At 35.9% G+C, this 7,709-nt stretch overlaps 1 long non-coding RNA gene and 1 other non-coding gene across 2 annotated transcripts in view; one reads left to right on the top strand and one right to left on the bottom strand.

The window, feature by feature from the left end:
- LOC113784056 (uncharacterized) overlaps positions 1-7,709 on the bottom strand; it is an 18,933-nt gene that overhangs the window by 6,157 nt on the left and 5,067 nt on the right. The gene's annotated exons all lie outside the window — the stretch shown is intronic.
- On the top strand, positions 6,204-6,277 carry TRNAM-CAU (transfer RNA methionine (anticodon CAU)). Its single transcript has one exon. It is a non-coding gene; the product is annotated as a tRNA-Met (tRNA).

Below are 7,709 nucleotides of genomic sequence, written 5' to 3'. Positions count from 1 at the left end.
AATCGATTGGTAAATCGATTGATTAGTTGTTTTTCAGAAACTATATAAACTGTTTTCAACCATTCTCTCATTAATTACATGAAAAACATTTTGAATACACTTCAGAACACTGAAGAACTCTTAAGAACATATTGTTAACATTCTGATATTTCTTTTTCAGATCCAAACCAAAAAGATTATCAATAATCGTTGAGAGAACTGAAAAAGTATTCTTGAGAGAAAAGACAATATTCTCATAAACAATCATTGAATAACCAGATTTGTGTGAGATACATTGATCAAGATTGAAGACACTTTTTGTACTTCTTTTACTTTGCTTATAATAAATACTTTGTAAAGAAACGACTGCAAAAAATCCAGCTAGAAACTGGTGGCGATCTTCTTGGGTGAGAGGCCTCATCAAGAAGGAGCTTGACTTGATCTTGTGTGAGTCTGCTGAGTGACTGCAAGGAGTGGCGATCTTCTTGGGTGAGAGGCCTCATCAAGAAGGAGCCGTACTTTGATTTTGTGTGAGTCTGCTGATTGACTACAAGGATCAAGGGGTGAGCAATAGGAAAGAGATTGTGAGAGATAGATAGGTTTCGAGGAAACTGGACAATCTGTAAACAATTCACAATTCTTTCTATTGGAGAAAAAGCTGAAATCCAGTTGGATTGTCAGGACTGGATGTAGGTTGTCTCGTTGACAACTGAACCAGGATAAATCTTGGTGCATTCTATCCTTTATCTTTTTACTTTTAATTGCTAATCTTGTATGCCGCATTATAATTCCGTTGTGTATGTAATATTGCTTTAATTTGATTAAAGACTGATATATTCTGATTATTTCGAGGTCATAATAATCAACAATTGGCCTCAGAGCTTGACTTTTCGAGAGGTAAAACTCATAAAAGGAATATGGCCTCAAACGATTTTCTAGGAGAAGGCGCATCATTAGCAAGACCTCCAGCATTCAATGGAACAGCTTATATGTACTGGAAGCACAGGATGCTGATATTCCTGGAAGCCAGTGGCATAGACATCCTTGACGATGTTGAAAATGGGCCATACATTCCCAAGATTGCAGGAACAAATGACTCGATGATTCCCAAGCCCAGAGCCGAATGGTCTGAGGACGATAAAAAGAAGGTAGGTTATAATGCTAAAGCTAAGAATATTATAACATCTGCTTTGTGTGCAGAAGAATTCTTTAGGGTATCAAACTGTAAATCAGCAAAGGAAATGTGGGACATTCTTCAAGAAACACATGAAGGAACCACATATGTGAAAAGAGCTCGCGTAAATACACTTATGCACGAATATGAATTGTTCAGCATGAAGAAAGATGAATTTATAAGTGATCTACAGACGAGATTCACACACGTTATAAACAACCTTCATGCCCTGGGAAAACAGGTGGAGAATGAACAGCAGATCGGAAAGATCATGAGGTGTCTAACCAGAGAATGGCAGCCCAAAATAACTGCTATTGCTAAATCGAAAGATCTGGCAAAAATGACCACTGCAACACTATTTGGAAAGCTCAGGGAGCACGAAATGGAATTGCATCGACTAGATGAGTCAGAACAAGAAAGTAGGAAAAAGAAAGGACTGTCTTTGAAAGCCCAAACGCATCAATCAAAAACTGAACAAGAAAGTTGCTCAGATGAATCAAGCAGTGAGACTGATGAAGAACCTGCGATTGGTTTGCTTGTTAAGAAGTTTAAGAAATTTCTGAAGAAGAAAAACAACAAATTCAGAAAGCCATCCAGCTCTAAGACTAGTGACGACAAAACAATTACCTGTTATGAGTGTGGTAAAACTGGTCACATAAAGTCAGAATGCTACAAATTGCAGAACAAAAATAGAGCTACAAAACCAAAAGGCAAGGAACCAGTCACCAAAACCAGAAAAGCTTATATTGCATGGAATGACAACGAAGAATCCTCTGCCTCTTCGGATGAAGAAGAAGCGAATCTGTGTCTCATGGCAAATACCGACTCAGAATCAGAAAATGAGGTTAGTTCACAATCTAATCCAACTTATGATGAGCTACAAGAAGCTTTCAATGAATTGCATGATGATTATGTGAATTCCATAAAACAGTTGTTAAGCACAAAGAAAATGCTTGAACAAATGAAAAATGACCATAAAGAAATTGAAAATTTATGTGAACAACTGAAAAAGGATTCACATGACAAATCTGCAAAATGCATTGAACTTGAGAATAATGTTGCATCATTAAAATCTGATTTATTGAAGTTTGCTAATAGTAAAGATAAACTGAATGTCATACTTAGCAATCAAAGACATGTTCATGAAAAATCTGGTTTAGGATATACACCAAATATGCATGTTAAAAGAAATAAAAACAGATATGGTATTGGTTATATGCAAACCAGAAATGTCAAACATGGTCAAAAATCTGCTATTGCTAAGAGTATGTATGACATCTTTACTAAACCAAACAAACATTCATCCTTTGATGGCAAATGTCATTTCTGTTGCAGAAAGGGACATTTTGTGTCAAATTGCAAATTTAAAAAATTAGCCAATAGAGGATGGAAGCAAGTTTGGATAGCAAAGAAATCTGTGTTTGACACTAACCATCCAGGACCCAATTTAAATTGGGGACCTAAAACAAAATTCTGATTGTATGTTGCAGGTGTGCTTGACATCCACTAAGCATTCATGGTATTTAGATAGCGGATGCTCAAAGCACATGACAGGTGACAAATCCAAATTCCTGTCCTTGACATTAAAGGAAGGAGGCTTTGTCAAATATGGTGACAACAACAGAGGAAAGATTATTGGAATTCGTGACATAGGCAATGAGTCAACTGCAGTAATCAAAAATGTGTTATATGTTGAAGGACTAAAACACAACTTGCTGAGTATAAGCCAGCTATGTGATAAAGGTTTTCAAGTAAGTTTTTCATCACAATCTTGCATTATTGAGCATAAAGATGACAAACACATAAAGCTAGTTGGTGACAGAATTAACAACATTTACATGTTGGATTTCAATTCTGTACCAAGTGCTATATGCTGCTTGTTATCCAATTCAGATGAAACATGGCTTTGGCATAAAAGAATTGCTCACATACACATAAATCATTTGAATAAACTTGTCAGCAAACAGCTAGTCTTAGGTCTACCAAATAGGAAGTTCTCTAAAGATAGACTGTGTGATGCATGTGAGAAAAGTAAACTGGTTAAGACTCCATTTCCCTCTATAGACTTGGTTAGAACAAATAGAGTTTTACAACTAGTTCACATGGACCTTTTTGGACCTGCCCAAGTTAAGAGTTTTGGAGGTAACCTTTATGGATATGTGTTGGTTGATGACTATTCAAGGTTCACATGGACATATTTTCTGGCACATAAGAGTGATACATTCTCAACTTTTAAGAAATTTGCTGCTTTGGTTCAAAATGAGAATGACCAGAAAATTGTATCAATTAAAAGTGATCATGGAGGTGAATTCCAAAATGATTCTTTTCAAACTTATTGTGAACAACATGGAATCAACCACATATATTCTGCCCCTAGGACACCACAGCAAAATGGGGTAGTGGAGAGGAAAAATAGATCCTTAGAAGAGTTAGCTAGGACTATGCTTAAGGACTCCAACCTACCTAAGTACTTTTGGGCAAATGCAATTAGTACAGCCACTCATGTTGTCAATAGAGTACTCATTAGGCCCCTGCTTAGAAAAACCCCCTATGAGCTTTACAAGGGTAGAAAACCAAACCTGTCCTACTTTAGAATCTTTGGTTGTAAGTGCTTTGTGTTGAACAATGGCAAAGAACACCTAGGAAAGTTTGACCCTAAGGCAGATGAAGGTATCTTTTTAGGATATTCCCAAACTAGTAAGGCCTATAGAATCTACAACAAAAGAACAAAAACCATAGAAGAGTCAGTTCATGTAAAGTTTGATGAATCTTTTACAGAAAACTTGAACAAAACTCCTCCTATGGTTGATGACTTTTTGGACGAAGTTGTAGAGTCTGAACCACTAGAACAACCTATAGCTGACCCTCCAACTAGATCTGACTGTGTAGAACCTATAAGAACCAGTGATTTACCTAAGGAATGGAAGTTCAACATGAACCACCCCATATACAACATTATAGGGGATATCTCTAAAGGTGTTGCAACTAGGAGGAACCTTAGACAATTTTGTAACTTTATAGCCTTTGTATCTCAGATTGAACCTAAGAACATTAAGGAAGCCCTGTTAGATAGTGAGTGGATACTTGCTATGCAAGAGGAGTTAAACCAGTTTGAGAGAAACAAGGTGTGGAGTTTAGTACATAAGCCAGAGGGTAAGCACAACATAGGAACCAGATGGGTGTTCAGAAACAAGTTGGATGAGAATGGTGTGATAACCAGGAACAAAGCTAGACTAGTAGCCAATGGTTATAGTCAAGAGGAGGGAATAGATTTTGATGAAACCTATGCCCCTGTAGCTAGATTAGAAGCCATAAGAATTTTATTGGCTTATGCTTGTATAATGGACTTTAATCTTTATCAAATGGATGTGAAAAGTGCCTTTCTCAATGGTGACCTTCAAGAGGAAGTTTTTGTTAGCCAAACACCTGGTTTTGAAAATCCTGATTTTCCTAATCATGTGTATAAGCTCTCAAAGGCCCTCTATGGGTTAAAACAAGCTCCTAGAGCTTGGTATGAGAAGCTCAGCAATTTCCTTATTCAACAGAACTTTTTAAGAGGAAATGTTGACAAGACCCTTTTCACAAAAACTACTGGAAATCATATCTTGCTTGTCCAAGTATATGTTGATGACATAATATTTGGATCTACAAATAATAAATTGTGCAAAGAATTTGAAAATTTGATGAAAGGTAAATTTGAAATGTCAATGATGGGTGAACTATCATATTTCTTGGGATTTCAAATTAACCAAAGCAAGCAAGGCATTTTCATTAGTCAATCTAAATACTGTTCTGATTTGATAAAGAAATTTTGTTTTGAAAATCTTAAGTCCATTGATAAGAGAATTTTCAGATATCTAGTAGGAACTAAGAGTCTCGGATTGTGGTATCCAAATGGATCAACCTGTACCTTAGTTGGTTACTCAGATTCAGACTTTGCCGGATGTAAACTCGACAGGAAAAGTACCTCAGGAACTTGTCATTTACTTGGAAACTCTCTTGTGTCATGGTTCAGTAAGAAACAGACAAGCATTGCGTTATCTACTGCTGCAGCTGAATATATTGCAGCTGGGAGCTGTTGTGCTCAGATACTTTGGATGAAACAGCACTTATTGGATTTTGGTGTTGACTTGGGAACAGTACCTATCATGTGTGATAACACAAGTGCAATAAGTATAACTAAGAGTCCAGTGATGCACTCCAGGACCAAGCACATTGAAGTAAGACATCATTTTATAAGGGATCACTTTCAAAATGGAATCATTAAGCTTGAGTATGTTAACACAGCCGAACAGCTGGCTGACATCTTCACAAAAGCTTTACCAAGAGAAAGTTTCCTGCATATAAGGATGAAACTAGGAATCATTGATCCTAGTGAGGTATGATCTTTGAATCTTTTTATAGGACACTTCTGGTGCATGCAGTGATTTTCCAATTAAATCGATTTGGGAATCGATTACCAGCATGGTAAATGGTTTACAAAATCGATTTGGAAATCGATTGCTTTGACCCCAGACCTCAAAGTTCAGAAATTTTTTTTTTAACTTGCCCGAGCGTCGATTGGGAAATCGACTAGTTCTCTTTTCAAACTTAAAACAATCGATTAAGTAAATCTGGAAATCGATTTGGGAATCGATTAACAATATGACCGTTGTGACTAGCCGTTGGATGTAATAATTACTAAATCGATTAACATTACCCAGCAACGGTAACCTAATCGATTTGGAAATCGATTTACACGGTTATTCTATTCCAAATTCGAAAATCTAATAGTTTTATCAAACTCTCTTGATGGAAAAAAATGTGAATGAAAGATACAGCTGAATTGAATTGAGCCAACGAATCTAAAAAATAGGGAGAATTCTTGATTTCTCTAACTACCTCTCTCAATTCTAAAACCCAGCATTGAAATTGATGTAATTGCATTTCCCCCTCCTATATTATATATATATATATATATTTTTTTTAATATTGATTTATATTGATTTATCCAATGTATTTCACTTCAATTGGAATTTGGTTATTCATGAGGTACGAGGATTCCTGCCAAGCATCCATGGCTGAATGGTTAAAGCACCCAACTCATAATTGGCGAAGTCGTAGGTTCAATTCCTACTGGATGCACGCCAATGGAAACCCGCCTCCAATAAGTAATTTTTTTTGTTTTTGTTCAAGAATAAAATCCTATTTGGAACTGCCAAAAGTTCACCCTTTGTAACCCTATTACATCCTCAATCGGATGAAATCGGAAGAATGGAGACAGTATTTTGTAAATAGATAATTATCTTGACTAGGTTGACTATTTCTTTAGTTTTCGATCGACCCAAAAGAATAAAAGAAACATCTTCTTTTTTAATTTCATATTTTATTATAATAAAATATGAAATTAAAAAAGAAGATGTTTCTTTTATTCTTTTGGGTCGATCGAAAACTAAAGAAATAGTCAACCTAGTCAAGATAATTATCTATTTACAAAATACTGTCTCCATTCTTCCGATTTCATCCGATTGAGGATGTAATAGGGTTACAAAGGGTGAACTTTTGGCAGTTCCAAATAGGATTTTATTCTTGAACAAAAACAAAAAAAATTACTTATTGGAGGCGATTACCAAGATTCTGAAACACTTCAAGGTATCGTTTGTTAATGAAGAATCTGCAAAGACCACTCTTATTTTTGGAGAATCAATTGTAAACCAAATGCAATTGAAAAGGTTACATGGTATTTGGATAAGACCTCAACCTACTGTTGAACCAGCTCAACCTCAACCTCAACCTCAACCAGCTACTGAAACAGCCCCTCCTGAGTTTGTTACAAAATTAATGGAATTCATAGAAGCTCAGATGACACACAATGCCAAGATACTAGAATCACAAGCCAGAATGGAAGCAAGTTTAAGGACTCTCCAGGCATCCCTGAATTCTGTTGTTCAGAATGTTGATGCGATTCAAGCACATTTGAGAATAAAGCTGTCATTTGAAGATATAGCAGACATCGGTCGTCAAGCAACAGAGGACCCTAACCCAACTCCCCTAGATCACCCTGCGACTCACGTTGAGGAGACACCTGCTGAGGGTAATACATTATGACTTGATGTATTCATTTCAGCTATATCTATAATGCATTAGAACGTTTATTCCATCTCTCTCTGAATTCATTTGTCTGATATGCTCATTTATTGCTTTGATACACAATGTTTTATGTTTTCAATCCCCAGTGCTTATGTTTATTAACATAGGGGGAGGAAATTTTTTTTCTGCCTTTTTGCCTTAACTGACAAAGGGGGAGAAAAATTATAACTTGCTTATGACTACTGCTGCATAATTTTGATATACTTTGCTCTGATAAGAATGAATTATTAAAATGTTCTGATTTTTTGATAAATAGCATGTGTACTGTTATGCTAGGATGCTCTGATGCTCTGATGTTATAATCTGATAATGGTACATATGATGCTATGAAATGTTGTTAATATTATGTCTTGAAATGTTCAACTCAAGTTAAAATTGTATGATTGTCACTTATGCAAAAAGGGGGAGATTGTTGGACTTTAGTCCT

Source organism: Cicer arietinum, chromosome 4, assembly GCF_000331145.2.
Source record: "Cicer arietinum cultivar CDC Frontier isolate Library 1 chromosome 4, Cicar.CDCFrontier_v2.0, whole genome shotgun sequence".
Taxonomy (NCBI): Eukaryota; Viridiplantae; Streptophyta; class Magnoliopsida; order Fabales; family Fabaceae; genus Cicer; species Cicer arietinum.
This window is presented reverse-complemented; position numbering and strand designations above follow the sequence as displayed.